Raw genomic sequence first — 13697 nt, 5'->3', positions numbered from 1 at the left:
ACACTGAGCTTCAGGAATGACCAGAGTATAACCAATGCCTCTCTGACCCGGTCAGACAAGAGTCCAATGTCTGGACGACTCCTCCACTGTGTCCTGATGCTCAGAGAGGTCATATAAAGCCCTTTATATGTTGTGAAGCATCGAGGTTAGTGAGCTCCGGGACACATAAAGGCAGCAATGATATCTGCACAAGTCTGCACCAGGCTTCACAAGAAGTCTTAAAATAGGTGTTGAAATCTGAACAGAAATTTGCATTCTTTCGTTGTCTGATCCATTACCTGTAATAAATCACAAAGGGTTTCATCAGTTTATCGCTGTTTCATTACCTGAGTAAAGATGTTTGACAATTTTATTGCTATTTTCACTGTAACAATAATCGAACAGTGTCTTCCTGTCTACTTTTTGCAGGGATGAATAATTAAAGAGACCCTTGTTTTGTTGTCTTATCACACCAAATGTTTTAATCTCCCATCGCAGTGACTGGATCTTCCCTTGCGAGGCACGAAGGAAGGATCCTGCAGAGGCAGCTGCCTTCACTTCCAGTGTGTTTACCACAGTGGGCCCGGCTATTTAAGTCTCCCAAACTAGTAATTACCCAACTTTACATATAATGTGGTTGAAGTCATTTTCATCCACCTGACCCCACCCGCTTACTGAAATGCAGGGGAGGCATTCATTCACACAGTCTGTCTTTTTCGACCGTTACTCTTTTTTTCGTTCTTTTTTTACACGTAATAGTAATGTTTATGTGTAAGCATTTATTCAGTCATTCATCAACACTATCACATGCCGCTATGCTGCGCCACATCAGACGGCTGCCAGTGTGTTCACTCGAATCAACGGTTTATTATCTGGTTAAGTTAGTTGGTCTATTTTTGTGCCAGGTCCGCTGCATCTGAGGCCAGATCTAATGAGAAGAGGTTCAGCATTCATAGACTCTTCTAGTGGAGCGACTTCATGTGGGACGTGCGGAGGGTGGAGTCTCAGTATGGCCCGGGGCAAATATAGAATAACCACTTTCCACTGAATTAAAGCCTTCTCAGCCCCCTTCACTCCCCTCTCCACGCCAGTAAAATGAGGGCATTTAGGTGGCCACACCCTCCTACTCTGTTATATGGTGCTTCGCCCACATCCACCATGAGGGGTTTGAAATATGCAAAGCAGCACGAGCCAAGAAGTGAAATGATAGCGTGCGTTAAGCTTTGATAAACTGCCTCGAAATTGAGGTAATTCAGACGCGTCTGAGATCGGCGTATAAAACGTAGGCGGTGGGTGATAATGACGGTTGAGGAGGAGACATAAATCTAAATACACAGCAGATTATCTCTCACGGAGGAATGCAATTCATAAAACTCAGGTTGTTGTATGCGATAATGAGTGAGAGTACGGGGAGCGTGAATAAAATCTGCTAAGTAAGACTCACAGCACACACTGTTCGAGACGTGGAGATGAATTAGGCTTTTCTTTCTTTCTTTCTTTCTTTTTTTTAAATCCGTCATGTAAATCGAGCATATTGGTAATGTTGATCCTAATATTGAATTTTCTCTCATCTTGACAATTTTTCAACTGTACATATAATCCATTTGGGCAGTTTCCAAGTGTATCAGCAGATGTTGCATTCGGCTCAGTGGTAAACTTTGCGTGAGAAGCGGTGCTTGGCCTTATATCACGCTGCTTCAAATAAAGTTCACCCAGTAAAACTGTTGGCATTTATTGACAGCAGATCAAAAGTATGCAAACTGTCCCTGGAGTCAGCCATTTTTATTTTATTTTTTTTTAAACTTTTTTTTTCTAATTTTGTGCGTCTACAGGAAATGGCAACCTGTGGATTTACGAGCGCTTATATGCAGTTTTTTTTTTTTTTTATCCTCACATTTGCAGACGCCAAAGATCGGATGTGGTTTAGGTTCCTGCACACAGCCGCACTGATGTCTGCTGTCGCGGCTTCAAAGAGAACTCTGTTGTAAAATTGATACGAATGGACATTTGACCTCATTGCACTGAAGCCAACACCAGCAAACAGCTGAACACACCTATACCATCAGATCACGTGACAAGATTGTCCAGTATACATTTTTTCTTGGATGATTTGAGAAGAAATCTTGATTAAAATGAATGACTGTACATCAAACATAATAATTTCATTAAAACACCCCATTTTATGATCAAATTAAACATCTACAAAGCGATGGTGCAAAATCACAAGTGGTGCCGTTGTGACAACTGCAGTCCAAACAGCCATTGAGAGCAACGTCCTTTGATGTGAAAACATCAGTATTCAACCAAAGATCACTACTTGGTGTGGGTGTGTGCAGACAGTATGACATTTTCACTGTCAAGCCCAGTTTAATTAGAATTTAACTCTTTAGTGAACTATCAAGTGAATATTTTGTTTTTAATTTCTGCATTTCTTCCAGTTTCTTTTGAACTAATAACAGTAAATCGATGATAATCGCATAACAGCAATGCACATCAAAAATAAATACACATTTAAAACAATATTTAATGCTCCATCTCCGATATAGTGAGTTAGTGGTGATCATTACCAATGTTTCACAAAGTAATTTACAGATTTACCCAATTTAGAGACTTTCTACGCAATGATGTTTGAAGTATGAGTGAGTTTGGTCAGTATAATACTTTTCAACATATTTTCTGGGTGAGTTCAAGTCCAGGACAAGAATTTCTGTGTAGACTCTGTATTTTCTGCCTATCCGTGCACAGGCTTCCTGTGGGTTTAAAAACATGCTTGTGAAATTATTTAGTGACCCTGACTGGCCTGTAGGTGTGAATGTGAGTGTTTGACCTGTGATGGACTGTGTATTACAGTAGACTGTCTTCACTCACAATAAACTGGGATCAATTCCAACCCTGAATTAACAAACTGGGAGAAAGAGGTATAAAAGATGAATGGATCGATTAATGATTTGCACAATATTGAAATATCCTAAATAGCACTCCAGGGTTTGGTGTTTCAAAGTTCTACAGACGGTAAAACTGGTTTAATAAATGTAATCACATTTAGGAGGGAGTAGATTTGATCTTCCTGTTGCAATAAAACTATTTAAGTCGCAGATATACTCTATTATTCTCATCCTACTATGCCACTGGAAACCACAACTAGATCTTCACATGGGCTCAATATATTCATATTGTGATTTACTTACTTACTATGTGATACTTAACCTCTTTTATAGTTACATTACTCATAGCTCAACTATTCAACTGGTGTTTTTCCGGAGGACTCCGTTTCGGCAGACCACAATGTAAAAAAAGCATTTGGAAGGATGGAAATGGATGCCCATTCTCTCTGGATTTAGACTCTGAGGAACATGTGAAATGTCACTCTGAGATGGGGGCAGACACTCAAGCTGTCTGACGATTACAACCACTGAAATGTATAAGGAAATAAAATAACAATAATTGAGAAGAATCCGTTTGATAAGCAATAAAGTTAGTTGTTTTCTAAAAATGTACAGGTGAAAGTAATCTTCAAAAAGTAAGCATTGTTTTTTTGTTTTTGAAGCGTTATAGCTGAACCTGGAACTAAACCAGCTACACAGCGTGAGATACGCAGGCACTCCCTGAACTCTTCCTGGTAAAATCTTCCTGGTTCCTCGTCTTTTCGCTCCATTTGTTTTCACTGGAACAGCCTTTATCATCTTGATTATGACCTCAGTATTTATGCAGCAGGCCCGTCTACCCAGTCCACAAGACAACATATAGCAGTACACCCTCTCTAAATTTAGATGTCGATTACCATTTCAAATGACTTCAGCGTTTCATGGTTTTGTCAAACTGCCGTGGCATTTAGTTCCAGCCAGCCCCTGCAATCCAAACAATGGCTTTGTGTTGGGGGAGAGACAAAGTAAACACTTGGAGCTGGGTCAGCAGGTGGCACAAAGAAAACAAGGTGACAAAACACGGCTGTGATTCTCAGTGAATAGGTGTCAGTCCCATATTTACATACTGTTCCTACTGGCGACCTGTCCGGGGTGCAACCTATCGGCAGCTGGGATCATCACTCATGTTCAACCAATCTGGGTTCACATGTCTCTGTGAGAAAAGAGCTAGTTATTGTGATTTTTGCTGACCAGGCAATAATCACTCAGGCCTGGGGTGTTTTCATTAGAAAATCTTGTATAAACAAATCACTATATTATTTTGTTAAGCATGTGTTTTGGTTGCTGGAATAAAAAAAAAGAAGGCCTCACTGAAGGTGCCACTGTTTGCATTTTGAATTAAGGTTTGGGAACAGGCTGTTTCATCAGCCACAAAGCTTCAGTCTATTCTCACATCAATACCACCTTTTGTGGAAAGCTGGAGAGGAGTCTTTAAATTTTTTTTTTTTTTTAGAGCTACTGAATGGGTCACTCCATTTGTCCCACTCTGCTGGCTTCGCTCCAAATACACAGTAAGTGCCTCTCCACCGCCACTACTAGTCACAATGAAACAGGCAATACAGTTAAGGGCTTAAAAGTAGCAGAAAGCACAAGGTTAGCTAATGAGAAACATTATGCATCGACACAGAATCTCCTCGTTTCCCACAAGATGTGATTCTGCTGCATTTACCAATTATGGACAGATCTCCAGCTTCAACGACGTAATGACAGGCCTTCTTCCCTTTTTTTTTTTTGACGTAACAGATGCCGTGTGAGCGCTGACCATGTGATGCCGCTTGCATGGCTGCCACAGATGAAAGGAGCCAATAAAGACGCTGAAAAATGCTCGTACAGGAGCGCAGAATGACTGCTGGAAGCAAACAGTCAGTGTCTGGAGGTTTTTTATTTTTTTCGCCAATAGGAAATGTGAGTGTAGAAACTGCACCACAGCCATCAAATAAAAGTCTAATTTGTGGTCTTTCATTCCCACCTTGCATCTCATTGTGTTTGCCTTTTGATTTTAATAGAGAAGAAGAAAAGAACTGTGTGTAGGATGGGGGACCATTTTTATTTGGGTTTTAAGCTGAGCAATAATTACAGACTGTCAAGTACGTGTGGCATTCTGAATTTAGAGTTGTCATAGCAAACATTAAATACTCTCTTTATTACACCGTTACACTTTTATAATGGATCACGGACAAGAATAGAGCTGTGTGGTGCATTAATGCTATGCTTATGTCCACAAATGACCACAAACCACATTGCTGAAATAACTGAACCCTCCCTCCCCTGTCCTGTGTGCCACACCACAGCAGCAGCTCTGGAAAGAGAGGGAACGAGGAGCACATGGTCATCTATCAAGCTTAATGTGGCAATTATGCACCTAAAATGGTATCTAAACAGTGGTCGGTGAAGCTAAAGGAAACAAAACCAGGTATTTTAGGTGTCAGAGTCGAATTAAAACTACATGACGGATTGGACAAAAAACACTTTTTTTCTCTTTCTTAGTGTTGCTGTGTTTTCTGCCTTCGCTAAATATACATTGTAAAAAAAAAAAAAACCCCGAGAGGAGTCGACACAGGAGGAAACCAGTCAGCCCTTTCCACAGTGGCCACTCTCTCTGATTGCAGCAGCAGGAAGGGAGCAGTTTCATACCTTTGCGTCGGCCATTTCTGGTACACAAAGCTGCTCTATTTCCAGTGCACAAGGATGTGGTCTCATATGGTCGCAGGGTGCAGATATAAAGTATGAGTGAAATTCCCCTTGGAAAAAAAAAAGAAAAAAAGAAAAAAGGATGTTATAAAGAGGCCAAAGCTCCAAGTGAGCTAACATTTACCTTCTACTATTGCAAGATTTTTATCAAAAAATTGAGTCCTCTCTGATCAAGACAAAAACAACACTGTCACCATCCTAGGAAGCAGCGCTGCATTTGCCTCGAGCACGTCAAGGTTGCAAGGTTCACAGTGATAATAATTACTAACATAACATTTTTCAACATTATAGATAGAATTGAACAATTGACAGGACAGACTTATTATCATATATTTATCTATGAGCCCCATTTGTGCACTACAAAGGCAGAATAGTTGCATCTCAATTCAATGTCACAATATATATTAAAATGTGTAAATGGCATTTTCTTCCTTATGCCTCTGAACATAAATACTTTTTTTTTTTTTTACAAACTGCATCTTGTCTGTCATTCAGAGTTAAAACCACTTAACAGGTTAACAATATCAGTCTATTCAGTTCAGTTCCAACATTTGGGAGTATGCGTTAAGTCACAGAAATAAGTCTTCAATAAAACAATAGAAGTAAAACACAAATAGCACATAATAAATAACATCTGCCACAAAATAAATTTAAATAGTTTAGTTTACTGCAATAACATCTTTTTTCACAGACAAATGAGATCGTGATGTGTACAAATATAAAAGCTCTCAACCAAAAAGTGCTCCATTCTATCAGGAAGTGCGTCTGGCTTAAAATGTATAGCAAATCAAACATTCAGATTACATGCTCTAATGAGGTGACCTTGGAAGGGAGCAGCCAAAAGGCAATCTCTCATTTTCACTAAATGTTGTTTTGACTTTTATGGGTGAATAAAGAAGAAATATTTGGTTAATTGAAAGATTAATAATCCTCTACTTATGGCATGCAAGGTAAACTGTCAGAATGTGTGCGTTTGTTGAAAAAAAAAAAAAAAAAAGACATCATATTATAGGACAACCATTAGCAGGAGGCGGTCCCGACCCCCCAACTGCACCATCATCATTTCAGCCGATGTGTAACGTGCGTTGCTATACAGCCTTTGAGTCTGCGTGAAAACGTCTAAAATTGCTGCTGTCAAAGGGAGGTTTTGTTCCACTGCACCTGCGTGTCATAGTGAGGGCAGATGCAGGTGTGCATACTTTTAAACAGAGAACACGTGGATTATTATTATTATCATTGCCACTACAACTCCAGAGGCAGAGAAAACGGCACATACCACACGCGACAACTACTCCTGCCCTCAGAGAGAGAGAGAGAGAGAGAGAGAGAGAGAGAGAGAGAGAGAGAGAGAGAGAGAGAGAGAGAGAGAGAGAGAGAGAGAGAGAGAGCTACAGAAACATTGTCAGGGGTTTTCATTAATGCCCGGTGACAGAGGAGCACCTATGTGACTGGACTCAAAGCTCCTCTCTGGTGACGAGTGACAAAGTGCGACTTTCAAAAATGACGAAAACTATTAGCACGCCACATGTTGAGGGTTTAGAAATCAAGAAGTGCCAGGTTGGCACTTAATGCTCAATTAGCAGAAGCAAGTTGAGGTTCACTTTCCTGATGAAGGACAGTGTCACATGGACAGCAGGTAAATGGCAAACCCTCAGGACCACCTGAGCAACATTTCTTGGTCCTTGGCCACGAAAAACTCAACAGTCCCTTCCCTTTGCTGCTATTTACCCTCTCAACCACCTTAGTACTGGGCTTGAGCAGGAAAGGAGGCCCCTCTGGGGGAACACACACACCTCTCTTTACTTTTCCAACCCCGACGATGATGAACACTGAGAGCATTTTATTCAGGAATTTTGGTGTAGTTTATCTTTGAATGTATAAACAGCACCTTAACGTCACCCATATACAGAGTTTATGAGCAGAATAGTAACAAGTAAGGTTTGTCAAATAATGCTGCCCGAAGACGAGAATAGAATATGCAGTTAACAGCATTAGTTATACAAAAAGTCATATGTGAGGTTAATGAACTGAAATTATATTTTACCCAAGTGTTCTGCAGTACCATCAAGGCTCGTAAATGACTGGTTACACACAGTCAGATAAGTCCCTTTATATGCCCACCATTGACTTTTCTGGTTCCCAGATGCTACGAATCAAATCTCCGGCAGACTGACGGGTCACCCAGCAGCTGAAAATCTGATGTGAGCTGCTTGAGGAGGAAGTCGAGGGAGTCCAAGGTCCCTCCAGCTGGGTCACATAGCTGCCGTCTGGCTAAAAGAAAGATAACAGTGATACTAGTGACTGACCGACGCTTTGTGTGAAGGCAAACATGAGTCACGTGCTCACAAAATCTGCATTGTCTCAATGATTCCACTCTTTAATGACAGTTTTCTTGCATGCTAAATTCCAGAAGGACCTGAACACAGATGCAGCGTAGAGGATCATAATGTTGTGAAATAGGTGAAATGAATATTGTGGACAAATCAGACAAATTACAAAGCATTATTGCCTTTTAAAGGCTAGTTTAAACCATTTAAACCTAATCTATTATTTAGTCTTCAGCTTGAAAATCATAAACATTTACAAACTCAAAATCTGTGTTGTTTCTGCTTCCATTTGTTGTATAGTCTTTGGGTGGGGCATGAAGCACTAAGTGTCACAATGTGGTAAGAAATGATGCTACATTGAAGATTCAGGCATTGATTTGTTTTTTTGTTTGAGTGGCAGTTGGACATTGTAAAAATCTATGTCTGCTCCCTAATTGGAAGGCTCTCCTTTTTAATGGGTTGACTCAGAGTCGGGCACACTATTCCTGGAGGGCCACAGTCCGGTATGGTTTGAATGTGTTCCTTGCTCCAAAATATCCAATTGTGAAGTGTAGCTCTTCATCGGGACTTCTGCTGAGCTGCATCGATATCCTGTTTAATGAATTAAATTACACTGGAGAAGAGAAACATGAAGGTCTGTGTCCTCCCAGGACCAGGATTGCCAACTTCTGCTTGAACCCAACATTAAAAAAAGCCAAAATGTGCTGTAATTTTCCCAGATTTTGCTTCTCACACCAACTACACAACTACATCCATCCATCCATATAACGAGTGAAAAATATATAATATAATATAATATAATATAATATAATATAATATAATATAATATAATATAATACTTATTTTTTGCTTCCTTATATTTATTTGGTTGTTATCATTTAAACACTGAGCTGAGCTAATAAAATGACTCCAACTGAAGACACTATCTAATACATCTTATTTTGTAGGTTTCCCAGTGATTTGACACCATTTCCAGATTTCTAAATGGTGTAATGACAGAAAAAAGAAGCAATATAGCAGAAGGAGATGACTGCAGAGTCCCCTCACTGTGAGAAAGCAGCACTCCGAGGGCATAACTGCTCCTCATAAAGGAGATAATTCATATGTTTGTGTTTTGACTGCACGTCAAACTGAACCGAGTAAACACCCACCGCAAAACACCACAGTGCTGCTGCGGCCCTTAAAACCTGCCCCAAAGCGCTCCGTTTATGTGCAAACTTTAAATACAAGCGCAATCGCCAACCCTCAATTTAAGATGCCCCTGGTTTTACAAAAGTCAGTGATTTAAGAACAGAAATACAGGAAGAGTGAACAAACCCTCAGTGCTATATACAACACTGTACGGTTGGCTAGGACAACATGCTAACAATTTACCAGAAAGACCACCGGAGGAAACCAGAGAGGAACCTGCTGCTTTGTACGGCCTCCAGACACAACAGTTTTAATATGTGGACCAGTTCGGGGAAAGGTGTACCTTTTAAACTTCATCTATACTGAATGAAAACATTTTTAAAAGTGTCCCTGCGGAGGAATCGGAGGCTTAAAGTTCTGTCCATGTAGAGGTCAGAACAATGATTCACTGTCGCTCATAGCTATATGCATTAGTGACAGTGATGACTATATAGTCTTTGTTACGTTGCCATATCCTTCTTTTCCCACAGTTAGATTTACAGCCTTGTACACGCTCAGATAATGTGTTGACAGATTTACCGTGAACTGTAAAGCGACTGTGCTGAGTTAAAGCGATACGACAAGCTTGTAAACAAAAAAAACGGAAAGATTTGATCAGATTGTTACTACTTCCCTTTTTGGTTTCGAGCTCAACTCTGTGACAAGCCGGGGGCACTTCCTGCGAAACTCGCTGTCGCCGTGAATTTTATGATGTGATACGTTTGCACAATGGCTGCCGCCGCGCCAAGTCTTAATTGTGAGAAGAGAAACAGAAACGGTCACGGGCTTCCCCGTCTGCACCATCTGCATGGTTTCCTCCATGATTGCTTCCTGATTTGCTTTAGCAAGGAAGTGCGAGGAATTACATCTTCAAAGAGTTGCGTGCCCCACCAGCAGTAATCCCCAGTTAATGGCCAGTAGAAGCAACGGACCTCAAAAGCCTCACAGCCTGCAGAGGTTCCACGTACATAATACCTTCGCAAGGTTAACAAACGGCATGGGAACAGATCTGAGGAATCTCCGATTTAATTGAGGGGTTTGCGACTGCTTGCAGGAATTACTATCATTTAATGTTCATGTTCGGATGATGAGGGACAGTGGAAGCGAACTTGAGAGACAGGCTCATCATTACCTTCCTTATTGTGGAGCTGACTGAGGCTGCTTGTCCCAGTGACTCTGAGAAACCGGCACAGCTCTCCCTGGTGGCCCCAGGCTGAACCAACAGACCGTAATTGGACTCACAACTCTTCAATTTACAGAAAGCAGAGACATCAGGCTGTTTTTATTCCAACTGATTTGTGCTCAGGAAAACATGTTCTACAAGAAACATACCAAAGCCGGGGTTGACAAAAAGCATGTAAGCATCAATTCTGCTCCAACTCTTTAAAAAAATGTCTCCCTCGGTAAATTGGTTTAATGCTGTGTGTATATAGACGCCCTGACTTCCATGCAGAATGGAGCCCCAATTAGGGCTCAAAGTCAAATATTTACTCTAATACAAGCACAATTAATTGGAATTAATACAGTGAAACATGGATGTTTCTGCAGCACACGTGTAGAACAGATGCCGACGAGCCTTGGGGGAAGTGCAAACACTCCACTTTCACGTTGCCTATCTCTACGGCTGCTTTGAAATGATTTAGCATTTGTTTGAATTACGCAGACGTCTCAGTTGGTGTCATGTGACCTGTCAGCGCTCGTTACAGAGAGAATAGAGCTAAAGAGGCCTGACGGGCTTCGGCCACTGGTACGGTTTTGAAAACGCCGCCGCTGCCGAGTGGCTTTCAACCTGTTCCAGCCTCGAGAGGACGCTTGTACACGAAGCAAAACTATTATCAATCAGCGTCAGTTCGGGGGGAATGTGATTAAAAGAAAACTGGAAACCACTAAAGCATTCCCACAATTTCACAACAAATAATTCAACATCCTCATGATTCAACACTTTCTGATGTGTTCTTTAATTATTTATGCTTTCGGATGAATATTGTGCTGTTGATTTAATTTCTCCCTGAGATTTGCAAACACTTTGATAATTTCTGGATTATTCATTTTCCTCCTTCAATATTTATGCCATCTGTAATAGATATCAACACACTCTGAAGAGATCCCAGCAGAGCTCAGCGAGGAGAACACCTATTGGTCGGACCACAAAGTGTTGAATCTTTAATCGCCTCACCTTTTTGGCTAATTCATAATTCAGCGAAGTGAGAGTGAAGCGTTTAGCTTTTCCTGCCTATGGCCCGCTAAGTGAAATGGTGTGGAAAGTGTGAGGTCATTAACCTGTTTCAGGTATGTTCTCTCCTAATATTAGGGATAATGTATTCCACCCAAGTGTGACAAAAAAGAGGGAGAACTCGTTCCCAGGAAGACGGCAGTTACTCGTTTTCAGAAAACTTCATTTTCAGAACATTAAGTTATGAAAACTTAATACGTTTTTTAATTAGGAGAGATATCCCTTCATATCGAGGGAAGATTTCCACTCTGCTGCTTGTGAGCCGATTGAGGAAGAGTACAGGATAATTTCATCATCCTCCTGTGGATACCACAGTCTGCTCATTTATATGTTTATTCTTACAATTTTCTTTGCCACTGACCCTTAAATATTCGCCTACTGATAACGCCTTGGAAGAAATCTAACAATCCATCTGTGCTCCTTTGTTTTCCATCTTATTTATTAGTGACAAATTCTTAATTTGCTAGCTGAGTGATAATTGCATCATCATAATTTGGACACACTGTTTTACAAAACTGTATCGATTCCAAACATATGGTAATTAACAAATAAGCAACTGACTGGAAATGTGTCAGACGTCACACATTGCAGAGCAGAGCAACGCAATTAATCGCACCGAACAGAACATTGGTGATATAAAATGTGCTTTTGCAGATGTAACATTGCCCGTTGTGTGTTAACCACATTACTTCTAAATACACACATACATGCAGACGTGTTAGAAAACCACTGCAAGAATTATCTATGAGGCCATTGCATCCCAGGTTTGTCCCCCCCCCCTTTCAGTTCTATTTTTTATTTTATTTCTACATCAAAACTCATGTAAATCACATGTAAGAAAACTAAATGTTAGATTACAGTGCATGCATAAGCTCTTTATACAATAACAAAAGGGTTAGCAGTTACACTTTTGAATAGTGTTCTTTGCTTTGTCTTATTTATTTACTTGACTCTTCTGTATATATTTTTTTAATTCAGTTCGAGGCCTGACTGCTCGAACACGTCATCATTCTCTTTATCTAAAATAACTACAGATTTGTATATTGTGCATATTGCAGATATTCTTGTACCTCAATGTTTTTTATGTACTTTTTTTTTTGCATTTTGCATTTTGCTCTCGGACAGCTCTTGCATACATCTCAATACAGTTAATGTTTCCATGACGCTCCCTTTGACTCGGTACAGACGAGGCCATAACTCCTGACGTTTATCGATCCTTCAGTCTCTGTTGAATTTATTTCTACAAGTCCATACAAATCTGTTTCTGCGCAGCCTATTGTACCAGAGGGGTTAATGTATTATACAAAGTGTTCAGATCAGGGATTAGATTTTCCCCCAATTCCATCAGTCAATTCTCGGCGTTCTCCAGGGCATTCATCATTCTGACAGTTGCAGATAAGGCAATTATTTTCCTCGAGCAACTACAAAATGTAGACAAGTGCTTCTGTGACAGTGTGTCTGTTTGAGGGGGAGAACACAAATATTATTCCACTAGTCACTGATGGCACACATTGCGTGCTACAAAGCAATATCCTTTGTAACACAAAGGGAACAGATGTTATGAGCATTTCTGTGTCCTAATGCACTTCAGAGTTTTGAATTTTCTTTAAGTGAATTGAAGCTCCATACTGTGATTCGATAATATCTTTACAATTTGCTTGTTGTCAGGGCCCCATTCTTAAGAGTCGGGGTATATATTCAAGTAAAAAAAAAAAAAAAAAAGATTAAATTAATACAATTTTAGACTAAATTGTCTTTTTAATGTCGGATTTATGCAGAAAAGTATAAAAATATTCAAAAAACAGCAAAACTCGAGCAAATTAGCTATAACAACTATGTAATTATGTTTTATATGATTACAAAAAGGAGGTTTTACACAGTTTTTATCATGATATTGTTAAATATTCTGATTCCTCAGCACAATTGCCTATATGTGTTAAAAAAAAAAAAAAAAAGGCTCTCACATCATACGAGTGCTTTCGTGACGCAGTCTGCGATCCCCTCGATAAACCCCTGGGGGGCAGCAGAAGACCTTAATTCCTGCACCACAGCAGCTGCTTACCACTGACTTACACCACTGTCACATACTGCTGAGGCTCAAGTCAGGACACGATTCAGGCTGCTGATAAATCTTTCAAATAGAAACAATAAAGTTCTTCTCTTTGAAATAAACAAACTTCTCCTTTGCTTCTTTGTTAAAGTTCAGACAAAATCAGCAAAGTCGGGCTTCAATTTCACATCCACTACTACTGGCAAAAGATTGTTTCATAAAAATCTCCAGGGAAAAGACAAAGAAATGGGTTTTATTTGTCTGAAGTTAATGTATTGAACTTAAGGTCAATGTGGGGTTGCTAAAGAGAACCGTATACTTGC

This window comes from Lipophrys pholis (assembly GCF_963383615.2).
Source record: "Lipophrys pholis genome assembly, chromosome: 1".
In the NCBI taxonomy this organism is placed as follows: Eukaryota; Metazoa; Chordata; class Actinopteri; order Blenniiformes; family Blenniidae; genus Lipophrys; species Lipophrys pholis.
This window is presented reverse-complemented; position numbering follows the sequence as displayed.